This window comes from Schistocerca piceifrons, chromosome 3 (assembly GCF_021461385.2).
Source record: "Schistocerca piceifrons isolate TAMUIC-IGC-003096 chromosome 3, iqSchPice1.1, whole genome shotgun sequence".
Lineage (NCBI taxonomy): Eukaryota > Metazoa > Arthropoda > Insecta > Orthoptera > Acrididae > Schistocerca > Schistocerca piceifrons.
Window position 1 is genome coordinate 919,376,531 of NC_060140.1, and position 25,473 is coordinate 919,402,003.

Consider the following 25,473-nt stretch of genomic DNA (forward strand, 5'->3'; position numbering starts at 1 on the left):
GAACATGCTAAGCTACCGTGCCGGCTGTGACTATCCTTGCGCGGGTCACGGTTAGACCCAAACCCCCATACGTCGCCGTTCTTGCTTCATAACCTGCTCTCATCCACATGACGCAATTTCCGTGTTGGGGGAGGACGTTCTAACTGAATAAATACGAAGATGGTATGTGTTCTTTCGGACATGTCCGAAAGAACAGTTACCATCTTCATATAGTTAAGGCTAACCGGCCGTTGACCTTCTTCTGTGCGGATGTACACGTATTGCCCGAACACTTACGGGACTTGGTAAGACTGTCCGCCGGGAATAATGAGTGTAACGGGCAGGATTACTACGAATGTAGCGTGTGGACATTAAGTTGGGAATGTGGGTCTCACGGGGAACGTGAAAGGGATACGTCCATGCAGTCACACTATCCTCTGTGCCCTCGGTGGTTCAGATGGATAGAGCGTCTGCCGCGTAAGCAGGAGATCCCGGGTTCGAGTCCCGGTCGGACCACACATTTTCAGCTGTCCCCGTTCATGTATACCAACGCCTGTCGGCAGCGTAGGGTCTTGATATAATTATCATTTCGTTCTAATGGAAAGTCGTTGCCTGGTATCGGCGGATAAACACGATATTCCAGTGCCCGTGTTGGTCAGACCTACAATACAGTGTTCCTTCAGACATGAAATAAAGTCCGAAGGAACATCAGGAATAAGAGAATTACGAGGTGCATTCAAGTTCCAAGGCCTCCGATTGTTTTTCTCCGGACTGGAAAGAGATAGAAATATGCGCATTGTTTTAAAATGAGGCCGCGTTCATTGTCAATACGTCCCAGAGATGGCAGCACCGTACGGCAGATGGAATTTTACCGCCAGCGGCGAGAATGTGAGCCGTTTCAAATACTTAAAATGGCGACGTTTTCCTTACTTGAACAGCGTGCAATCATTCGTATTCTGAATTTGCGCGGTGTGAAACCAATTGAAATTCACCGACAGTTGAAGGAGACATGTTGTGATGGAGTTATGGATGTGTCGAAAGTGTGTTCGTCGGTGCGACAGTTTAATGAAGGCAGAACATCGTGTGACAACAAACCGAAACAACCTCGGGCTCGTACAAGCCGGTCTGACGACATGATCGAGAAAGTGGAGAGAATTGTTTTGGGGGATCGCCGAATGACTGTTGAACAGACCGCCTCCAGAGTTGGCATTTCTGTGGGTTCTGTGCACACAATCCTGCATGACGACCTGAAAATGCGAAAAGTGTCATCCAGGTGGGTGCCACGAATGCTGACGGACGACCACACGGCTACCCGTGTGGCATGTTGCCAAGCAATGTTGACGCGCAACGACAGCATGAATGGGACTTTCTTTTCGTCGGTTGTGACAATGGATGAGACGTGGATGCCATTTTTCAATCCAGAAACAAAACGCCAGTCAGCTCAATGGAAGCACACAGATTCACCGCCACCAAAAAAATTTCGGCTAACCGCCAGTGCTGAAAAAATGATGGTGTCCATGTTCTGGAACAGCGAGGGCGTAATCCTTACCCATTGCGTTCCAAAGGGCACTACGGTAACAGGTGCATCCTATGACAATGTTTTGAAGAACAAATTCCTTCCTGCACTGCAACAAAATCGTCCGTTGAAGGGCTGCGCGTGTGCTGTTTCACCAAGACAACGCACCCGCACATCGAGCTAACGTTACGCAACAGTTTCTTCGTGATAACAACTTTGAAGTGATTCCCCATGCTCCCTACTCACCTGACCTGGCTCCTAGTGACTTTTGGCTTTTTCCAACAATGAAAGACACTCTCCGTGGCCGCACATTCACCGGCCGTGCTGCTATTGCCTCAGCGATTTTCCAGTGGTCGAAACAGACTCCTAAAGAAGCCTTCGCCCCTGCCATGGAATCATGGTGTCAGCGTTGTGAAAAATGTGTAAGTCTGCAGGGTGATTACGTCGAGAAGTGACGCCAGTTTCATCGATTTCGGGTGAGTAGTTAATCAGAAAAAAAAATCGGAGGCCTTAGAACTTGAATGCACCTCGTGGAAGTGGAGAAAATTGTTGGTGATGGTATGGTACATGCCTCCGCAACGAAGGTAGCCGAAGTGTTCTTACACTGCATACAAGGAAAACAGAAAAATATCACCGACTAAGTCGGAACGCGGAAGGAAGTGTGTGCTGAGTGTTCGTGGCACACAGTCATTGAAGAGCAAGAGGAAAAAATCACTGCATAACTGAATGTCGCACTCGCAAGCGCTGTCAGCACCAAAACAACACGAAGGCAGCTCCGTAAGCAGAGTTGCAGGACGAGATGGAATTCCGAAACCACTCATCAGTGATGCAAATACCCGTAACGCTAAAACCTTGTGTCCAAGCCATAAAAACCTGACTGTGGAGAAATGGAAGAAAGTCGTTTGGTCGGAGGAGTCTTGTTTCACGCTGTTTCCAACTTATGGTGGAGTGTACGTATCAAGGGTGAAGTAAGGCGTGGGTTGGTTGATGATTTGGGCAGCAAAATCGTGATATTCCTTAGGCCCCATTTTAACTCTATAAGGTCGCATTACTGCCCAAGGACTGGGACTGTGTGACCATACTGGCTAATCCATCTCACAGTTTGTTCCCCAGTGGTGATGCTGTGTTCCAAGACTGTAGGTCCCCAGTTCCTACAGCTCTCTTCGTACAGGACTGGTTTTGTGAACACGAGGATGAATTGTCGCATTTCCCTAGTCTACCACAATCATCGGATCTCAAAATCATTGAGCGTTTGTGGTCTACTTTGGAGAGAACGGTTCGTGATCGCTATCCATCTCCGTCGTTGTAATCTGAACTTTACACACTTACGCATGAAAATTCACTTGAAAGCCATACAGGACATGTATTCATCCATTCCGAGTCTACTTGAAGCTGTTTTGAGTGCCAACAGGCTCCCTACACCGTATTAGGTATGTGACGTTTTTTGGTGTTACATTTTTGTGCACACCTTGTACATTCTCCACACAGGTGAACATTATTAACGGCGTTTATCACTCAGAAATCACATTTGAATGTTGAATGTTGGTGAGAAAACCGTGCATCGTGGAAGAAAAAATTGACAGAACTGGATTGTGGACTACCGAGACTGGGCTTACAGTTTCACGATTTGTTTGTCACGCCAGTAACGATCACAAAACTGTCATCTCAATATGCAAATATGCATGTATGGAAATGGTAGGTTAAGGAGGGTTGTAGTCAACGGCATGCATGATCTCAACAGCCCCACTGGAGTGGAATGTGACAGGTCACGCACAGTTTTCAGTCGGCAGTGCAGGTTCGCAAAGCTGTGTCATGTACCTCGCGACAGGAAAAGAACTGCATATCAACAACACACGTGTCCAAATGGCCAGCACTTCGATGTCTGCAGGACCACTGACTATTGGCACGACTGACAGTGCTACGCCTGCTCTTGCCGCAACTGCAGAGAGCTGTGCGAAGACAGTGGTGTGCCCAACGACAACAATGGAAACAAGAGTAACACCATATCGTCTTTCCAGATGATTTCCAGTTCTACGCACGGAACTACGGGAAACGTATCAGTGTGAGGAGTCTCCGTGGAAAACAGAAGTTGCAAGATCACAGACGTCATCTTGTGGGCCCACCACTTGCCATGATGGTACAAACATGACCATCTCTGTTTCGTGTAACTGATAATTTTGACAGTAGACGTTATCTTTCAACAGGTTAATGGAAGCCCTTATGTTGTCCGTTTTGTCCTGATCTACCTAGACAGAGAGTCTGTTGATACTGATGTACAGGCCAACACAGTCCCCTTGTACCTTACCCATCTAACCATGGGTTGACGAAGGTCTAACTCCTCATCACTGACCGACCACTACAGTTGATGAACGGAACTGAAAAAAACTGAGTTCTACACTGCATTTTCAAACAGCAACATTGGTTGAAGTAGGATTGCTGTTAACACTAGCTGCAACGAAATTTTAAAGTAAAGCAAGCCTTCTGGTCCAGACTCAATACCAATTAGGTTCCTTTCGCAGTATGCTAATGGATTATCTCCAAACTTAACAATCATATACTACCGTTCGTTCGACGAAAGATCCGTACCTAAAGACTGGAAAGTTGCACAGATCACACCAATATTGAAGAAAGGCAGTAGGAGTAATCCACTAAATTACAGGCTCATAACGTTAACGTCGATATGCAGCAGAATTTTGGAATATATGTTGTGTTCCTTCGAACATTATGAATTACCTCGAAGAAAATGGTCTATTGACACACAGTCGACATGGGTTTAGAAAACATCGTTCCTGTGAAACACAACTAGCTCTTTATCAACATGAATTGTTGAGTGTTATTGACAAGGGATTTCAGATCGATTCCGTATTTCTGGATTTCCGGAAGGCTTTTGACACGGTACCACATAAGTGGCTCGTAGTGAAATAGCGTGCATATGGAATACCGTCTCAGTTATATGACTGGATTTGTGATTTCCTGTCAGAGAGGTCACAGTTCGTAGTAACTGACAGAAAGTCATCGAGTAAAACAGAAGTGATTTCTGGCGTTCCTCAAGGTAGTGTTATAGACCATTTTCTGTTCCTTATCTATATAAACGATTTTGGAGACAATCTGAGCAGCAGTCTTCGGTTGTTTGCAGATGACGCTGTCGTTTATTGACTAATAAAGTCATCAGAAGATCAAACAAAATGCAAAACGATTTAGAAAATATATCTGAATGATGCGAAAAGTGGCAGTTGACCCTAAATAACGAAAAGTGTGAGGTCATCGACATGAATTCTAAAAGGAACTCGTTAAACTTAGGTTACACGATACATCAGTCTAATCTAAAAGCCGTAAATTCAACTTAATGCCTAGGTATTACAGTTATGAACAACTGAAATTGGAAGGAACACATAGAAAATGTTGTGGAGAAGGCTAACCAAAGACTGCGTTTTATTGGCAGGACTCTTAGAAAATGTAACAGACTTACTAAGGAGACTGTCTACACTACGCTTGTCCGTCCTCTTTTAGAACACTGCTGCGCGGTGTGGGATCCTTACCAGTTAGGACTGACGGAGTACATCGAAAAAGTTCAAGGAAAGGCAGCACGTTTTGTATTATCGCGAAATATGGGAGAGAGTGTCAAGAAATGATACAGGATTTGGGCTGGACATCATTAAAAGAAATCCCAATCACCAACTTTCTCCTGCGAATGCGAAAATATTTTGTTGACACCGACCTACATAGGGAGGAACGGTCAACACGATAAAATAAGGGATATCAGAGCTCGTACGGAAAGATATAGGTGTTCATTCTTTCCACGCGCTATACGAGATTCGAATAATATAGAATTGTGAAGGTGGTTCGATGAACCTTCTGCCAGGCACTTAAATGTGATTTGCAGACTATCTATGTAGATGTAGATGTAATGATTTATTGTGTTTATTCAGTAGTTATGATATTATAACTTCCGTTGCAATAACAGTTTTCGCTTTCTTATAATACCTGATGGGAAATTGGGCACATACCACATATCCTCTTTCTAATACTTCTGGAAAGTGTCAACGTTTTTAATACGCAAACTGAGTACCTAAAAATTCTTCCACTTCACTTGTAATAGAGGTGGATCTTAGCCGCAGATAAATAATATTGATTGAGTTAATGACGGCCATACCTAGACCTACCACATTTAACATCGTAAAGTCAAGTAGGACCCTGCGTAGACCGAAGATCTAATGTCGATCTGTTGTAGAATTTTAGAACATGTTTTTTGCTCGAGTATCATGTCGTTTTTGGAAACCCAGAATCTACTATGTAGGAATCAACATGGTTTCCGGAAACAGCGATCGTGTGAGACCCAACTCGCTTTATTTGTTCATGAGACCCAGAAAATATTAGATACAGGCTCCCAGGTAGATGCTATTTTTCTTGACTTCCGGGAGGCGTTCGATACAGTTCCGCACTGTCGCCTGATAAACAAAGTAAGAGCCTACGGAATATCAGACCAGCTGTGTGGCTGGATTGAAGAGTTTTTAGCAAACAGAACACAGCATGTTGTTATCAATGGAGAGACGTCTACAGACGTTAAAGTAACCTCTGGCGTGCCACAGGGGAGTGTTATGGGACCATTGCTTTTCACAATATATATAAATGACCTAGTAGATAGTGTCGGAAGTTCCATACGGCTTTTCGCGGATGATGCTGTAGTATACAGAGAAGTTGCAGCATTAGAAAATTGTAGCGAAATGCAGGAAGATCTGCAGCGGATAGGCACTTGGTGCAGGGAGTGGCAACTGACCCTTAACATAGACAAATGTAATGTATTGCGAATACATAGAAAGAAGGATCCTTTATTGTATGATTATATGATAGCGGAACAAACACTGGTAGCAGTTACTTCTGTAAAACATCTGGGAGTATGCGTGCGGAACGATTTTAAGTGGAATGGTCATATAAAGTTAATTGTTGTAAGGCGGGTACCAGGTTGAGATTCATTGGGAGAGTCCTTAGAAAATGTAGTCCATCAGCAAAGGAGGTGGCTTACAAAACACTCGTTCGACCTATACTTGAGTATTGCTCATCAGTGTGGGATCCGTACCAGATCGGGTTGACGGAGGAGATAGAGAAGATCCAAAGAAGAGCGGCGCGTTTCGTCACAGGGTTATTTGGTAAGCGTGATAGCGTTAGGGAGATGTTTAACAAACTCAAGTGGCAGACTCTGCAAGAGAGGCGTTCTGCATCGCGGTGTAGCTTGCTCGCCAGGTTTCGAGAGGGTGCGTTTCTGGATGAGGTATCGAATATATTGCTTCCCCCTACGTATACCTCCCGAGGAGATCACGAATGTAAAATTAGAGAGATTAGAGCGCGCACGAAGGCTTTCAGACAGTCGTTCTTCCCGCGAACCATACGCGACTGGAACAGGAAAGGGAGGTAATGACAGTGGCACGTAAAGTGCCCTCCGCCACACACCGTTGGGTGGCTTGCGGAGTATAAATGTAGATGTAGGTAGATGTAGAACGTTCCCCAGTATGTGCGAGAGCCCGGTTGATAGGCGATCCGCAACACTGGCGAGGCTACGAGGGCAGACACTTGGCCAATACAGTGAGTCACAGAAGACAGATGGATGGCGGCGGCGCAGCTTACTTGGTCGACCATGAGCGGCACGGTTGTCGCTGATTGGTTCGTCCCGGTGGCGGGATGCAGTCAGCCTCACCGAGCGGCACCTGCGGCAGCGGTGACGAGCGTGGTGCAGGGATATAGGACATCCGACGGACGGCAACGAGCGGACGCATCGGGCTCGGGGACTACTGCGTCGACGAAGTGGGCTTGAGTAAGTTGATCGATCGCTTATCTTCGGTGGACCGATTCTTTAAATTCAACCTAACTCGTTGGTGAGACCAGCCGACATTAGCAACGAGAGGAGGTGTCGCAGAGCGCAACGCTCAACAGCAGGTCGTACGGCGTAAAGCGGTCATCGCTCCGAGAGTGCGTAGTTGGGTTGCTGGTTGCTGGTCGCAGGTCCGAGGTAGGGATGTTGATAAAATACTGATATGTGGATGTAGCGATATTTCCCAAGAATATTGATATACACTGGCGACACTCGTCGCTCAACAATCGATACATCGATATCGAAATGATAATATCGAGTGCTGATAGTTTTATTTTGTGTTATATTTCTTCACAATTTTCGGTAGGTATTCGTTCTTTTGAAATTGTATTAGGACATAATTTTACTTTCACTGCATGAAGGAGTCTTATTACTTTTTGAGCTTTCATATCGTGCAATTTTTCTCTTTTACTATGTAAAACAAGTGTATGTATCACGAAACAAGGAGTTCAGTTGCACTGAAGGGTGGTGGTGTGAATGGAATAACAAAATTTTCGATGTAAAGAAACAGCACAACAGTTGCGTTAAAAAACAATTTTTAACGCAATTAGTGTGCTATTTCTTCCCATCTGCACACTTCAAAAATAGTAGCTGAAAATGATGGGAAAAAAATCTAAATGACAAGGTCTTTGCGGTAGGTGGAGACGCGTGAGGGGAAATGCTGACTCGGCGCTACCGACAGAAACTGCTTCATGACACCATTTTTGCACTGCAGCTGATAATTCGTTAGTGTTGGCAGAAATAAAAAACCGGGTGGTCGACATGAAGTATTCCAAACAAATCCGATATGTGAACAAAACCGAACGACAAACACATTGGACACCGTTTATAGTGCAATTACGTGCACTTACCATTGTTAGCAAAGTGGTTACTGCCAAGCGCAAGCGTCCATCGTCTTCTTTTCAGTTCTTGCTCTAAGGGGAATTGGCAGGCTGCTAGTTTCTTGATGTACAGAATCTCTAATAATAAATCAACACTTACAGCTCTAAAAGCGGCAGTATATTTACAGTGTGTGGCCGATATTTTTAAGGGGCGGTACGTCGATAGTTTTTCTGTTGGTATATTGATATTTCAATACTTTTTCTTAACGTATCCAGAGCCGACAATTATATTTTTTAACTACCGATGTTTTTAATAATATCAACTGTCCTAGTTCAATCCAACGCAGCAGTCCACATTCCGTGTCTCCATCGGCGGTGCCCATGGCAGCGGTAACGAGTCTACCACGAGATGTCGTCGTTCATCTTGTGGAAGTATATTCATAAGATAAGTCTATTTATAAACGTATGACATATAACGCCATGGAGGAGGGAAAAATTTGTGACAGAAGGCGCTAAGCTTGATAGTGTAATCGAAGAGAGTGTTGAGAACATGAACTCTCATCGCAATGTGTCAGTATCTTCAAAAGAGGAACAAGACTCAGTAAGTGCATTGGCGCAATTATTTAAAGAAACCGCCCGTTTTAAGGCCACATCTGATACTGCAAAGTAGTGATTTCCTTACACAGAACAGCTGACTAATTGTTGTAGCAAGGGAATGTCTTGTCCTACTCAGCACAAATACTCTTTTGAGGTCGACTTGCGCACAGATAACATCATAAAAAATTGTCTTATAATAACGGTGTATCAGATAGATTATATAATTATAAGACAGAGATTTAGGAACCAAATCGTAGAGGGAGACCAAGAGATGAATACACTAAGCAGATTCAGAAGGATGCAGGTTGCAGTAAGTACTGGGAGATGAAGAAGCTTGCACAGAATAGAGTAGCATGGAGAGCTGCATCAAACCAGTTTCAGGACTGAAAACCACAACAACAACAATAACGGTGAATAAAAAGTAATAATAAAAGTAACTCAGGTTTACAGCCGCGTCAAGTGGTTTAAAATCCACGAGCTTTCGGCCGAGTGCTCTTCGGCCATTGTCAAGTGATACTGTCTTCTGGTTGCTGCTGCCGTCTTTATATTGCCGCACTGCCTTCAGTGACGTCACTGGTGTCCGCTCCGGCACCATATACGGTAATGGTTGCGTTGTGCAGCAGCCGCACCCGCTTCAACCTTCTGATGGCCGGATCCCATGCTGTGATTAGATGCAGGCAGCCGTCTCTATTGAGCGTGTAATAACAATTTTTTATTTCGATTGGTTCTTTTACACTCCTGGAAATGGAAAAAAGAACACATTGACACTGGTGTGTCAGACCCACCATACTTGCTCCGGACACTGCGAGAGGGCTGTACAAGCAATGATCACACGCACGGCACAGCGGACACACCAGGAACCGCGGTGTTGGCCGTCGAATGGCGCTAGCTGCGCACCATTTGTGCACCGCCGCCGTCAGTGTCAGCCAGTTTGCCGTGGCATACGAAGCTCCATCGCAGTCTTTAACACTGGTAGCATGCCGCGACAGCGTGGACGTGAACCGTATGTGCAGTTGACGGACTTTGAGCGAGGGCGTATAGTGGGCATGCGGGAGGCCGGGTGGACGTACCGCCGAATTGCTCAACACGTGGGGCATGAGGTCTCCACAGTACATCGATGTTGTCGCCAGTGGTCGGCGGAAGGTGCACGTGCCCGTCGACCTGGGACCGGACCGCAGCGACGCACGGATGCACGCCAAGACCGTAGGATCCTACGCGGTGCCGTAGGGGACCGCACCGCCACTTCCCAGCAAATTAGGGACACTGTTGCTCCTGGGATATCGGCGAGGACCATTCCCAACCGTCTCCATGAAGATGGGCTACGGTCCCGCACACCGTTAGGCCGTCTTCCGCTCACGCCCCAACATCGTGCAGCCCGCCTCCAGTGGTGTCGCGACAGGCGTGAATGGAGGGACGAATGGAGACGTGTCGTCTTCAGCGATGAGAGTCGCTTCTGCCTTGGTGCCAATGATGGTCGTATGCGTGTTTGGCGCCGTGTAGGTGAGCGCCACAATCAGGACTGCATACGACCGAGGCACACAGGGCCAAAACCCGGCATCATGGTGTGGGGAGCGATCCCCTACACTGGCCGTACACCACTGGTGATCGTCGAGGGGACACTGAATAGTGCACGGTACATCCAAACCGTCATCGAACCCATCGTTCTACCATTCCTAGACCGGCAAGGGAACTTGCTGTTCCAACAGGACAATGCACGTCCGCATGTATCCCGTGCCACCCAACGTGCTCTAGAAGGTGTAAGTCAACTACCCTGGCCAGCAAGATCTCCGGATCTGTCCCCCATTGAACATGTTTGGGACTGGATGAAGCGTCGTCTCACGCGGTCTGCACGTCCAGCACGAACGCTGGTCCAACTGAGGCGCCAGGTGGAAATGGCATGGCAAGCCGTTCCACAGGACTACATCCAGCATCTCTACGATCGTCTCCATAGGAGAATAGCAGCCTGCATTGCTGCGAAAGGTGGATATACACTGTACTAGTGCCAACATTGTGCATGCTCTGTTGCCTGTGTCTATGTGCCTGTGGTTCTGTCAGTGTGATCATGTGATGTATCTGACCCCAGGAATGTGTCAATAAAGTTTCCCCTTCCTGGGACAATGAATTCACGGTGTTCTTATTTCAATTTCCAGGAGTGTATTATGCTATCCCAGAAACTGTTTGTCCCAACGCGGTGGCCGCACAACGCAAACAGTACCATATGTGGTGCCGGAGCGGGTACTGGTGACGTCACGGAAGGCAGCGTGACTATATAAGGACGGCGGCAGCAGTCAGAAGACAGTCACCACTTGACAATGGCCGACGAGTTCTCGGCCGAAAGCTCGTGGATTTTAAACCACAAGATGCGGCTCGAAATCGGAGAAACTTTTACTACTACATATCGCCGTCAAACTACGGACTCCTAATTGGGTGAATAAATATTCTGTTAAAATATGCAGGGATTTACATTCATTGGACGAAGGGCAACAGTACACATAACCAGTGTTATTGGTTATTTACGAAAGCTATAATAAAACTGATATTTGTACATGAGAATCTTATTGAACCGTGTTGTTTGGTTACGACGCCGTTCTTATATCACTGCAAACAATTCAGTATTACTGTTTTCCTGTTTCATAGTTCGTATAGCCTTCTTCGTGGAGCGGTTGAAATGTAACTGCTGCTGCAAAGACCGGGCGTATTGTGTTAGGGGAAAAGAGTGACAGTCTTGATCATTAACTGCTTATTATTATCTTTTACTGTTCCTGGACACACAAATAACGACATCGGCTCTAAAACATAGTATAAAAAACACTGCATCAGTTTTTCTGTTTGAAAATGTAAAGTATTACTGTGTACTTAAGAGTTACTGCGTATTGGTTGTATTGGTGTGTTGTTGATACTGCTGATGCATGAGTAGCGAAGATGGATATCAAGCTGTGTGGAAGCGTATAAGAGCATGTTGAAGCTACAACAGTCGATCGTGCCATAAAGGACGGAAGTACAGTACAGCCATCTGCAGTTGCAGGAATTTCACTGTAGCTCTTGTACCTAAAACAAAACACCACTGAAAAAGTTGGGGACAAAGCAAAACCTCAGGACATTCTGCTTTTATAAAACATTTCGCCGCCGATAAGGGCTGCTGGTGACACACGACTGTTAGAAGCTAGTTCAACATAAGACACCGTTGAACCATTATTCCACTTCTTCAGCTGCTCTTTTACTACATGTCGCTCTCCTTTTCTCTCGTCCTGTGTGTAATGTGTGTGTGTGAGTCTTTTACTCTGAGTAGCTGGCTCTGTCGCTTCCTGTTGGCTCTCCCTCCTCCTACTGCTTCCATAAGATCGTTCCTCTCTCTCTCTCTCTCTCTCTCTCTCTCTCTCTCTCTCTCTGTGTGTGTGTGTGTGTGTGTGTGTGTGTGTGTGTGTGTTGGTGTGTGTGAGCGCCGTCCGCGCTTTGCGTGTCGGTCATATCAGCGGCTTTGGTGGCCGTTGCCCTACCCTCTGCTTGGTGCAGCAACCCAGTGCTTCAAAGCCGTCCAGCTGCATATGATTTTGGATTTCAGGAGGCAGTATCACACATGAAAGCAGCGCACGGCCCACTGCCTTACACACGTACATTATATTAATACTGGTTACCAGGATGAGAGGCAAGAAAATTCGCTACCTTGGGACTCACCTAACCGCTTAGAAAAAAGGAAGCTCGATTTCCTCATCCGTTTCGGACGCAGTTCAGTTTCTACTTTATTCCTCAGTATGTGGTGAAATGTTACATCCATTCAAGTGATCGTAGGTATCAGTTTTTACCTAATTTAAACCTGACTACCGTTGAATTACAAGGTTATGTCAACGTCCATCTTTGTGCACAGCGAACAGTAATCAACGGTGTATTGATAAATTTAATTTGTGGACCGTCAGACAGCAACTGACTAAAACACAATTTTAGTGCCATACGCGTTTCGCCTTTATTTTCTGCATGGCATCATCGGTGGCCTGGAATATGTACATATGTTTGCTATTTAATTTACATTTTGGTCACTGTACGTATAGGTTATATACAGTTCTGGTGGTTGGTATTTCCTATTATGTAGTAATGTTTTGAACTGTAATTACAGGTTGCGTGGACAATTTCCTACATATTACGCTCCTGTTGCATTATTGGTGTTGTTCTTCTTCTTATGAATGACAATTTGCGGTTTTTTCCCACATTCCACAGCACTATGAACAAAACGCTTGTTTCAATGCAATGTTTCGGTTTCTGTTGCTGACTGTCAAAAGTTTTTGCCAAAGACCGAATCTTATTGCCAAACTTTCGAGTGTAATTTTTGAAGTATCTTTGTTTGATCTGTTCGTGTATGCATTTGTGTGTGCGTTTGTGTAGGTGTATGTCTGTTTGTATGAATCAGACCATTCCAAATTTGCAGAACATTTAAAACACCATAACCATCATCCTAGAAACATGGAACAAGAAATGAAAATAATGAGAATAAGCAACCACAGCAAACATCTTATACAAACGCAAGAAAACTTTCACATCCAGAAACCCATAGCTGAAAACAAACATGTGATAAATGAACAAACACACATCAGCACAGGCTCCCTACTACACTTAATAAAGGAAATGATAAGATAAAACAAAACTTTTCCCCATTCACATTCTGGACACACATACACATACACACACACACACACACACACACACACACACACACACACACACACACACACATGCATACACGAACAGATCACAGATACTTCAATAATTGCACTCGAAAGTTTGGCAATAACATTAGATCTTTGGCAAAAACATTTGACAGTCAGCAACAGAAACCGAAACATTGTATTGAAACAAGCGTTTAGTTCATAGTGCTGTGGAATGTGGGAAAAAACCGCAAATTGTCATTCATAAGAAGAAGAACAACACTAAAAATGCAAAAGGAGCGTAATATGTAGGAAATTGTCCACGCAACCTGTAATTACAGTTCAAAACATTACTACATAATAGGAAATACCAACCACCAGAACTGTTTATAACCTATAGGTACAGTGACAAAACGTAAATTAAATAGCAAACATATGTACGTATTCCAGGCCACCGATGATGCCATGCAGAAAATAAAGGCGAAACGCGTATGGCACTAAAATTGTGTTTTATTCAGCTACTGTCAGACAGTCCATAAGTAAAAATTATCAGTATACCGTAATATTACACGCAACTGAGGAAGACAGGACTACAAAAGTTGAAGATGACAACAGTAATCAACTTCATGATTTCGAAGCTTCTTCTACTATTCATTATCCCTGTGCACTACTACATTAAAAATTCTTCCGGATTTTACTTTCTCTATACTTCTAAATATGAACGTTTCACTTTCGTAAGGAACTGTGTCGCATTACAGGAAACCACAAAGTAAATCTTATCAAGTTTTGTAACATTAATTGAATAACAGCAACCATTCGCATTTCGGATATGACTCTTGGACGCTAAGAAAAAATAGGTCTTAATGTTGCCAGAATTTAACAGCTGTGTGTCCGGGTCCTACGATGTTGTTGAATGCTTGACAAATGTGTGACATATCACTGTCGGAGACATTTTTAAATCCTGTCCATAGACAGACGGCAGTAACAATTAAGACACTCCCGCATGAGAGGTGAGTTTTGTTTGTGAACAGAGAGTAAAGAACATTACAAGCATAATTAAAATCAACGATGAAATTCCATTGATGCGCAGTGGGGCACAATATACCACCTGACCGCTCCAATTACGAGCTTTAACTTATTGATTTTGTTGGGCAATAATGATTTCCTGGATTTTCATCACACTTTACATGTTCAACAGATGTATGAGTTTACAGTAGCAGTTCATCCATTCAAGAAGTCTAGTAATGGCGGTAAAAAGGTATAGTATTAGTAGTAGTAATAGTAGTAGTAGTAGATAAGTTAGTTTTAGAGCAGTCACCACTTATGGACGTACTAGGCTGTAAGAAAACACAATCACAGACAAAAAAATTAACATAAAATGTAAATACTAAATTGATTAATTGCGGGGTACAAACATTTTGTTTTGAAGTATCGTTATTGTCATATTTCAGAACAAGCTCATATCGTTTGTTGATTGTCGTTGCTCTAAACAGGAAGCCTTCCTCAATTTATTCCGTCATCAATCATTACATATTTTCTTGCTACTCTTTTTCACCCATGAATCTATCTCATAATTGAGATATTCCACAAAGAAATGGCTTTTATACTGCTTTCTTTCTTTTGTCACGTTCTAGAGCTTCTGTACGAATCTGAAATTGTTTGTGAAACATTGTAATGAAGCCGCATAATGGATGATGTCTCAAGGTGGAAGAATTAATGAGTTCACAATTCATGTGAAAAGATAACCTATTAGCCGAATAAAACACAAAGGAGTGTGGCCGTACTCCACCTTTCCACCTTAGAAGTGGAGCCTTGGCTAAACCTTGTCTTTAAATAGAACAACTAATAGCCTTCTGCGTACGCCAGTAAGCCCCAACCCCTCCTCGTTCCTTAAAGAACCGAAATCCGACATGTAAAAAGTTTTCTCATTTTATCAAAAATCGGATGAACATTTTCTTACATCCAATTTAAGGAACAGCTAGTTTTTCACCCATTTCTGTGCTTATGACGCCGTATTTCCTTCATTGTCACTCGTGCATCTGTCTCATACCTGTGATATTTCACAAAGAAGTGATTGTTATGCTGCTTTCTTGCAGGTACATTCAGTCATGTATGTGGACACTGTGTGCTAAATGCATTGCGAATTCAGTTAGCAGTAAAGACGTATAACATTAAAATGACATGTCTCAGGCTGAAGTTCTACCACACGAACAGTGAAACTGTATTCCTTTTTCCTTTCATTATTTTTTGGATGATGTCAGTGGGGAAAAAGTTTAAAAAAGCTTTTAAATTATACATACAGTCTGTTGGTATTCGCTAAGTGCTCTCAGTCTCAAATACTTGACGAATATTGCCTGGATAATTGGCACACCATGAGTTACACTTTCTCAAGGTATGTAAACAATTTCTATTTTGAATACTTAAGTTCTGATGTTAAACCTTTAACCTAAGATTATACATTTTACAAATAGATTTTGGTAGCATTTTATATTTTTAAATTCAGTCAGTAATCATACGAAATGTTGAAAAGCAAATTCTTTGCCCATGGAAGCCGTTAGATAGACAACCTGTAGGTGAAACTGTGGTCTCTTTATCTCTGTTCGTATTATAGAAGTTGCTGAGCAACCAGGAGGGAACCGTTAAGTCACGCAGACAGATGCAGACGTCACTGAATCCTAAGAAGGTCCGTGGTGTCTCCGCTTCATAAAAAGTAATATCGAATAAACGAGGTAACCCGGTCACCTTTAGATTCGAATAACGTATGTGCGTTAAAAACTGGAGTGTAATTTTGTAAACAAACAAACGGTCAGGTATGCTGGTAAGAAATCAACATTTCAAACATTTGCTACCATGTAGCTGTACTGTCTACAATAAATAAGAGGTTCTGTACGTTACTTTATGATGAACAAAAGTTTTACCAACTACTTACGAATTGCCAACATTCTAATACTGAATATGTAGTTCATCATACCAGAGAAGAAATTTCTCTTGTACACTTGGTTAACTTATCTGTACATCAATATGGGAGTTGCACACTGTTGACACTGTGGGTCTCTGAATATTGAATTCCCTAACAATTTCTGAAATGCAATGTCGTATGCGTCTACCTCCATCTACCATTCCGCGTTCAAAGTCTCTTAATTCCCGTAATGCAGACATAATCGCGTCGGAAAGCGTTTCACATGAATCGCTTCATTACAACTGACAACTCCGTCAATATACCTTGTGAATGTGATGCTACCACAATCTGTATATGTGCATATCGCTATTCCATGACTTTAGTCACCATGGTGTATAACAGATATTAATTCTTCCATTAGTGGACAGTGATGTTCCCGTGACGTCAAAGGTGGCTTACACTTGTAGCAAGAATTTTGTTTCTGTCCTAAGAAGAACTCGAAAATCTCGAATTTAACGAAAATGTTGTCTTTAGCGTAAACACCAGAAGCAGCACATGAAGAAGTCTTTGGGCGTCAAATCGAGTGAATAATGTGGAGTGTTACCACACATAACATCTTTAAATCTAACATCGTCTTCACTTTGGGAGTATAGACTTTGGAACAGAAACCAAACGCGGGAGAATAAATTTCTCATACATCGAATACATTCAAGTAATACACCATGTCAGACAATTTATAGTAGCTGAACTGTGTTTTTTTCTGTTCGATCAAATCTGAAACCTCTTCACTATCAGACAGCGGCGAGAACAATTGATTCCACACAGGGCCATTCCGTATCATTACCAAACACCCTCGTAGGATATTCTGAAGGGGTAGGACTACATGCGTTTACAGTAGCGCTTATGAAAATTTCAACACCGAAGAATAAAGCACATTAATCAAAGGGCAGAGGACCTGACTGAGATGCTTTTATATCGTGATGTTTTGGTGATGTTTTGTATCCAGCAAAGCAACACTGACGAGACAGATGAGCGAGTGGAATAAGTGTAGAGAAGAGAGTTATAGAAAGGAGAAAGAACTTTCAGGACCACGCAATGTGATTTTAGCACTGGACGTTTCCCATATTGTCTGTATGGACGTAACGAAATGTAAAGCATCGTAAATGTTTTGGAGTGTCCCCTGAGCTGTATGACAGATTGTGTACCTGTCAGCTTCGACTGTTAGATTCATTCTAATGCAAGCTGGACAGACTATAAACCAACAATTAAACTGGTTTTATTTGTCTATAAACCATAAACGTCTAACAAAATGACCGCAGCTTAGCAAACTGCATTGTTGAGCAGCATAACGGACAGACACCACGTAAGATGTCGTCCTCCTTATATGTGGTCTAATTTTCGCTTTATCGCATGTGCTAATGAAGTTTTAAAGCTCCGGGAGTAACTGTCCTTAAGGCAACTCCACTTGATATATTTCTGTATGAGAGAGAAAGTGATGCTGCAAATCCGTGCGTTTCATTTCCGAAAATATTTCTCATTGTTTAGATTAACCGGTAGGTTTTTGATTATCAGTTCCTTCCGTTTCATCGATTAGCTAAATACGCCTCACAATTAGCAACACTATTGGGTACACAATGGGTTAAGGAAGTATTTCACTCACTTCAATCAGACAATACAAGCTATTGTTAGCGGCACTGTTATGTCACAACACGTAGAATGTCTGTGGATTCGTAAAGATTCAGGTATGCAATGTTAACGCAATGCGGTTTGTCTGTTCGGAAAATTTGTTAACAGGGAAGTGTTTACTGATCCTTATTTCACCCGTGACTGTTGATTACGGTTATATTACGATGTAATAATACTGAAATCTGACGCATTTCGAGGAGGTCCCACATACGGTCAGGCTTATGACAAACAGAATTAGTACTTTAATGATGGACTAAATCTTAACTTACTCATTAATTTTATGTAACAACGTATTTGCTCGAGAGGTGAGGGCTGAGTGTACGGTAGTGAGTAAAGGTTGAAGAGATACTTGTTTCGTAATCTCTGTGTCCACTTTTCTTCAGAGTTACTCAACATAATATTGACAGGTTGAGAGGTTGCTTTTTCCTTTCGTGTCACAACAGTTTTACTCTGGAGTCACACAAGAATTAGGGCTGTTTGCAGCACATGCACTCTTCTTGCAACTATAAACATCATTTACCCATTTGAACATGATCTGGTCGGCGTTTGCATGTCACCTGACGCATCACTAGTAAACAGTGAATTTCTTGGTCACCTCTCTCGTACCCTGTTCAATCAATGAGACGCTATGTAGCAATGTTAATTAGGCTGAGCTTTGGCTGAAGGTGACTGTATTAATTATGTATATTGTACGCCTGTTGAGCAGCACGAAAAGCATCAAATGTTGATTACGTTATTAAGTATTGCAATTATAGCCAATAGCGATCATTGGAGTAACTAGTAATTAATTGCAAGATAGATTCGTAATCACCATGTTCATATTAAGCCAAGTTATCGAAACTCCATAAGCTCATTGTATTACAACGAATGAGTATTCTACTGGAAAAACATATGTCTTAATTTATAACGGTTTAATTAACATCTTATTTGTTCCATAATTTACATTTCGAATCTCAGCATTTAGTAAATATATCGTTTGCTGTTCTCTTTGTTGTTGTCATCGTTTTCAGTCCCAAAACTCATCAGACACAGCTTTCCAGGCTAGTCTATCTTGTTATAAGCCTCTTCATCTCAGCAGAAGTACAGCAAGATCCTCTTGAACCTGCTTACTGTACCCATGCCTTTCCCCCCCCCCCCCCTTACAGTTGTTACCTCCCCCCTCTCCCCCCCCCTCCACACACACACACACACACACACACACACACACACACACACACACACACAGACACACACCCGCATCCCACCATTACCAAATTAATTATTTCGATATGCATCATGGGTGTCTTATCAACCTACCCCACCTCTTAATGAACTTCTTAACAACCTTAGTTTTCTTCCAGCTCGAGTCAGTACCTCTTCGTTGGTATCCCATCCACCCATCTAATCTTTAACATTCTTGTGTAGCACCACCTTTCAAAAGCTATTCCCCTCTTGTCTGAACTGCTTAATGTCCATCTTCCACATTGCGGACAGATACCTTTTGAAGAAACAATGTTACAACATTTAGTGCGAGGGTGAGTCTAGAAATAAGTCGCCAACTGGGATGGAGACATCAGTGCCACGTGTACCAAATTGAAATGTATTTCCCTTTGGCCGGCCAGGGTGGCCGAGCGGTTCTAGGAGCTACAGTCTGGAGTCGCGCGACCGCTACGGTCGCAGGATCGAATCCTGCCTCGGGAATGAATGTGTGTGATGTCCTTAGGTTAGTACGGTTTAAGTAGTTCTAAGTTCTAGGGGACTGATGACCTTAGACGTTAAGTCCCATAGTGCTCAGAGCCATTTGAACCATTTTCTTTATTTCCCTTTCAGCATACTGCCCTTGTAAACACAAACACTTACCCCATTACTCGAAAGAGCCTTAAATGCTTGCAGCATAGAATTCTTGTGTCAGGATACGCATCTAAAGAGTGACCTCACGAAGTATTAAAAGTTTATGTGGTTTCTTAAATTTCTGTAACCCCTAAAGCGATGTGTCCCGGGGATAGCGAAATAACCCTAGACGGGGAAACAATGTGCTACCACCGGATAACCAAGGCGGTCAGGCCGGTCCCTCTTTGTGATATTTTTGTCCTTTGCTGGATTCCTGTCTCCAGTTGAGGAAAACCTTCGATTAAATACCGCTCTAACCATATACACGACAAATTTCGCTTGGGACTTGCTCTGGAGACAGTCCCTCGGCTCACAAAAAATCACCTTGTGTAGTCGGGTACACGCTCATAGTACACTTGCCATGTTGGTTTGGCTGCAGATCGTACTGTGTATCGGCTGCCTTCCAAGCGACATGTGTTGCCACCTACTGGATACGTACATACAGTGTTGTTGTGGTCTTCAGACTGGTTTGATGCAGTTCTCCATGCTACTCTATCCTGTGCAAGCTTCTTCATCTCCCAGTACTTACTGCAACCTACATCCTTCTGAATCTGCTTAGTGTATTCATCTCTTGGTCTCCCTCTACGATTTTTACCCTCCACGCTGCCCTCCAATACTAAATTGGTGATCCCTTGATGCCTCAGATCATGTCCTACCAACCGATCCCTTCTTCTAGTCATGTTCTGCCACAAACTTCTCTTCTCCCCAATCCTATTCAATACCTCCTCATTATGTGATCTACCCACCTAATCTTCAGCATTCGTCTGTAGCACCACATTTCAAAAGCTTCTATTCCCTTCTTGTCCAAACTATTTATCGTACATGGTTCACTTCCATACATAGCTACACTCCATACAAATACTTTCAGAAATGACTTCGTGACACTTAAATCTATACTCGATGTTAACAAACTTCTCTTCTTCAGAAACGCCTTCCTTGCCATTGCCAGTCTACATTTTATATCCTCTCTACTTCGACCATCATCAGTTATTTTGCTCTCCAGATAGCAAAACTCCTTTACTACTTTAAGTGTCTCATTTCCTAATCTAATTTCCTCAGCATCACCCGATTTAATTCGACTACATTTCATTATCCTCGTTTTGCTTTTGTTGTTGTTCACTTTATATCCTCCTTTTAAGACACTATCCATTCCGTTCAACTGCTCTTCCAAGTCCATTGCTGACAGAATTACAATGTCATCGGCGAACCTCAAAGATTTTATTTCTTCTCCATGGATTTTAATACCCACCCCAATTTTTCTTTTGTTTCCTTCACTGCTTGCTCAATATACAGATTGGATAACATCGGGGAGAGGCTACAACCCTGTCTCACTCCCTTCCCAACCACTGCTTCCCTTTCGTGTCCCTCGACTCGTATAACTGCCATCTGGTTTCTGTACAAATTGTAAATAGCCTTTCGCTCCCTGTATTTTACCCCAGCCACCTTCAGAATTTGAAAGAGAGTATTCCAGTCAACATTGTCAAAAGCTTTCTCTAAGTCTACATATGCTAGAAATGTAGGTTTGCCTTTCCTTAATGTAGCTTCTTTTGCAGCTTATTAATTGACTCACCTTCGTAATTCTACTTTATCACACTGTATAGTGGTAGTTGTTAATTGTACTCGTATTATGGTGTCAGAGTACCGAACCTTCCCGTCACGAATAGCTTCGCTTTAAGTCTTCGATCGAGAAGTTTCTTTTTGGACTTGGTTTAAGGACCTTTCTAATCAGCACAATGTATCCTCCACCCTGCTGCAAAGAGGAATCTAATCAGCAGTTTCAATCGAATCATCAATGAACGATCTAACTTTCCGCAGTCCATATTGTCCCTCCTGTAAAACTTCTGCTAAGTACCACAGAACATTGTCGAGTGGATTTAACTGGATAGGCCAGTAGTGTTCGTAATCATAATAAAAGCTGTTAGCTTTAATAAACAGAAGTTTGTTCTGTAGCAACTGACAAGTACCACGCTGAACCGAACGTTTATTACAGTGGATTAAATATATCAGGTCCTTCATTAAACGGATGTAGATAATCATTAGACGATGAATTTTGTGCTTATATCTGGAATAGACAATAATTTCGTTACAGACGCTAATTAGTATAATTACTTACGTGAAATTTTACAGATTAGTGTATTACGTCACCAGCGCAGCAAAGGAGGAGCCTCAAATTCTAGAATGCACACTAACTTATTTACGACAAAAAAATTGTGAAAGAATAATGAGTTCTTGGATAAAGGTGAACGCATTGGAGAATAAATGAAAAAGAATATCTTGGATTATTAGGTGGAAAAAAATTAAGGAAAATGATAAATTGTACTGTTATGTTCAATGCTGTTACTGTAAAGTATACTAAATGAGAAAGGAAGGCCAAAAATTTCGAATCGGCTGCCGACCAAAAACAAACTTCAGCGCCAGTGTGTCGGTACACACTGAGTGGCGACTGAACCAACAGCATTGTAACTGCTCTGCCATTATTAAAGTACAACAGCTGTTGTTCGAAACATTGCATTTCACTAACGAACGCAGAATACTGCGTTCGTTTATTAACAATAGAATTCAGTCAATTAGCTACAACCCGCTATTATTGCTGTTTTTGTCGGTAGTCAACTGAATTGCTTGTAGGTTTCGAAACTTTATTCACTGCACTTTTGTGCTGAACAGCCTGCAACAGAAGTTGCGCCTAGCTACGTCGTCGTAATAACTGAAGGTTCTACTTGGTATAAGCGTTAAGATTAAAGTTTTGGAAAGACACAATAAAAGCAAAACTGTTTTAATTTAACACACTTTCCTGTGATAAGGTTTTTGAAATTTCACCCATTCTGAAGAAATCTTTAGTACTGGTTAAATACCGGAAGCTTTCGTCCATTGGTGTCATTGTAGGGCCACGGTTACTGAGCTAAGTAGTAGAAATAGAATAAGGCGAATTAAAATAATGTGCCATGCAAGTTAATTACTTTGTGACTGTTTCCTTACATAGGCAGTCTTCGAACTTCAGGAAACTAAGCGCTCAACGATTCGTTGCACACGGAACATCATTTTCGGATGGAAAGTGATGGGGGAAGAAGTTAGCCCTGGCAGTTCGCATTAAATAATTTACGGAAACCATACGTTTTGAAGAGATGCAGTCACGTTTCTTCCAAGAATATATGTAAGTAAACCTATTTCTTCTTTCTTTAATATTAATCAGTGATAACAATAAATGATCGTTATACCATGGATTTCGGTCGATAGGGGCCATCTTCAGCTCTGCCAGGAAAAGGGAAACCAAATGTAGCTTCTGGGCAACCTACATCTTGTAAACAAGAAATTTTGAAACAATGAAAAAGTAATACGAGTAGTCTCATATACACCGGTTGCTGCAGATAAGACGTTCCTCCCTGTAATAATGAGTAAAAGGAACATTTATTTACATCGGTAAACATTACTGTTTCTGCGAAGTTATGAACTTAGTTTATTTAAAGCTTCTTCGTTCATTCCGACCTTCCTTGTATCTGGCAGCATAAGTATACATTCTACAGTCTAACCGAACGTGACTTCAGACACCGCATAGAGGGCTCTTGTCGTTCGGCGTCACCAGAAGACAGCAGCATCATGTGCGGCATGTTGCATCCACCCCAAAGACTCTGAACTTTTCTACATATCGCAGCAAAATTAAAGGATAACTTTTTGGAAACCCCGTAATTGTCTTCCGTTGCTTGGCAGACGTATGAGATTTGGTTTAAAGGTGCCTACAACCTCCTCTGTAATAGGTGTAAAAGCGTGGTGCCCTGTGACGTCACTCTCGGGGTCGGCGACTCTTCAGACAGCAAGGTGCGTCATATACGAAGAAAGGCCAGTGTTTAGAGGTACATGTGAGTTGTCAGGTGGGATACTATTACATGGACACTGATTTCAACACAATGTCCGCAGCTCGTGGTCTTGCGGTAGCGTTCTCGCACGGGGTCCCAGGTTCGATTCCCGGCGGGGTCAGGGATTTTCTCTGCCTCGTGATGACTGGGTGTTGTGTGTGTTCTTCATCATCATTTCATCATTGACTCGCAAGTCGCAGAAGTGGCGTCAACTAAAAAGGACCCGCAATACGGCGCCCGAACTTCCTCGCATGGGGCCTCCCGGCCAACAATGCCATACGATAATTTCATTTCAACACAATTCTTCCCAACGCCATTACGGCCGTGTCGCATGATGAGAAGGTCGTCACACTCCATCTTATCCACATTTTACCCCTTCTTTTGACGCTTCTGCAATGGGGATCAGAACCGCGACAACAAGCGTTGAAATCACGCGGTTTTCTGATGGGTGGCTGTGGATAACATTTCCGCACACCGCCACTCAGTTGACAAGAGAAGGCTTCGAGGGGTGGCATAAAGAGCGTCAATGAAACCATACATTCTCTAGAATGAGATTTTCACTCTGCAGCGGAGTGTGCGCTGATATGAAACTTCCTGGCAGATTAAAACTGTGTGCCCGACCGAGACTCGAACTCGGGACCTTTTGCTTTTCGCGGGCAAGTGCTCTACCAACTGAGCTACCGAAGCACGACTCACGCCCGGTACTCACAGCTTTACTTCTGCCAGTACCTCGTCTCCTACCTTCCAAACTTTACAGAAGCTCTCCTGCGAACTTGCAGAACTAGCACTCCTGAAAGAAAGGATATTGCGGAGACATGGCTTAGCCACAGCCTGGGGGATGTTTCCAGAATGAGATTTTCACTCTGCAGCGGAGTGTGCGCTGATATGAAACTTCCTGGCAGATTAAAACTGTGTGCCCGACCGAGACTCGAACTCGGGACCTTTTGCCTTTCGCGGGCAAGTGCTCTACCAACTGAGCTACCGAAGCACGACTCACGCCCGGTACTCACAGCTTTACTTCTGCCAGTACCTCGTCTCCTACCTTCCAAACTTTACAGAAGCTCTCCTACTTCTGTAAAGTTTGGAAGGTAGGAGACGAGGTACTGGCAGAAGTAAAGCTGTGAGTACCGGGCGTGAGTCGTGCTTCGGTAGCTCAGTTGGTAGAGCACTTGCCCGCGAAAGGCAAAAGGTCCCGAGTTCGAGTCTCGGTCGGGCACACAGTTTTAATCTGCCAGGAAGTTTCATACATTCTCTGTCAGAAACTTCGACACCAATTCAGCCTCCCGGCTGCTCTGCCGCCTGAAGGTAGGCAAACCCCACCTAAGGGTTGTCGAAGGAGCTGCCTAACCGGCAGGCACTTGAGCAGCTGCAGGGGTGAATTGATGTCGATGTTTCCGACAGGCACATTTTTAACGTGCTCCCCAAAGGTTTTTGGGTGGCACCGTGGGTGTTGCCGAGCTGTGAGGGAGAGGAGGGGGGAAGGGGGTGGTTGGTCGTAGATGGACCGTTTGCTGTTTTAATTGCGCACATGTTTATGTTACAGGGCTCAAAACAGGAGGACTGAAAAGTGTGAAGACTCTTTGCTGCTTCGAAACACGTTCAAACGTCGGCGAATGGTTCTGAACGGTCCTTATGTATACCAGAGCAAAAATTGTAGTTGCAGTACACTCCTTAGGGGTTAGATGACGTTCATTGCGATTGCAGCCCCAGATGTCCTTAAAGTAGGAGTGAAACTCTCGTAGGATACCAGAG

General features: G+C 43.3%; 1 long non-coding RNA gene and 1 other non-coding gene across 2 annotated transcripts in view; both read right to left on the minus strand.

Moving 5' to 3' along the window:
- Positions 1 to 25,473, minus strand: part of LOC124789751 — a 470,212-nt gene that overhangs the window by 394,594 nt on the left and 50,145 nt on the right. The gene's annotated exons all lie outside the window — the stretch shown is intronic.
- Positions 24,334 to 24,409, minus strand: Trnar-gcg. The gene has a single exon. It is a non-coding gene; the product is annotated as a tRNA-Arg (tRNA).